The 211-nt window shown below is 67.8% G+C and overlaps 1 protein-coding gene across 1 annotated transcript in view; it reads right to left on the bottom strand.

Moving 5' to 3' along the window:
* AMHR2 (anti-Mullerian hormone receptor type 2) overlaps positions 1-211 on the bottom strand; it is a 10,848-nt gene that overhangs the window by 9,001 nt on the left and 1,636 nt on the right. The window lies entirely within an intron of this gene.

Below are 211 nucleotides of genomic sequence, written 5' to 3' on the forward strand. Positions count from 1 at the left end.
CCTGCTAATCCCACCCTGGGCCCCCCCAGCTCTGCCAGTGCCCCTCAGTCTCACCCGCAGCCTCCTGCTAACCCCCCCTGCCCGCCCCCCCAGCTCTGCCGGAGACCCTCAATCCCAACAACGCCCCTCCGCTCCCTCAGACATCTCCCTCCTCCAGCTCTGCCAGTGCCCCTCAGTCCCAACATGCCCCCCCACTACCTCAGACATCTCC

This window comes from Terrapene carolina, unplaced genomic scaffold, assembly GCF_002925995.2.
Source record: "Terrapene carolina triunguis isolate 2854851 unplaced genomic scaffold, T_m_triunguis-2.0 Scaffold836, whole genome shotgun sequence".
NCBI lineage: Eukaryota > Metazoa > Chordata > Testudines > Emydidae > Terrapene > Terrapene triunguis.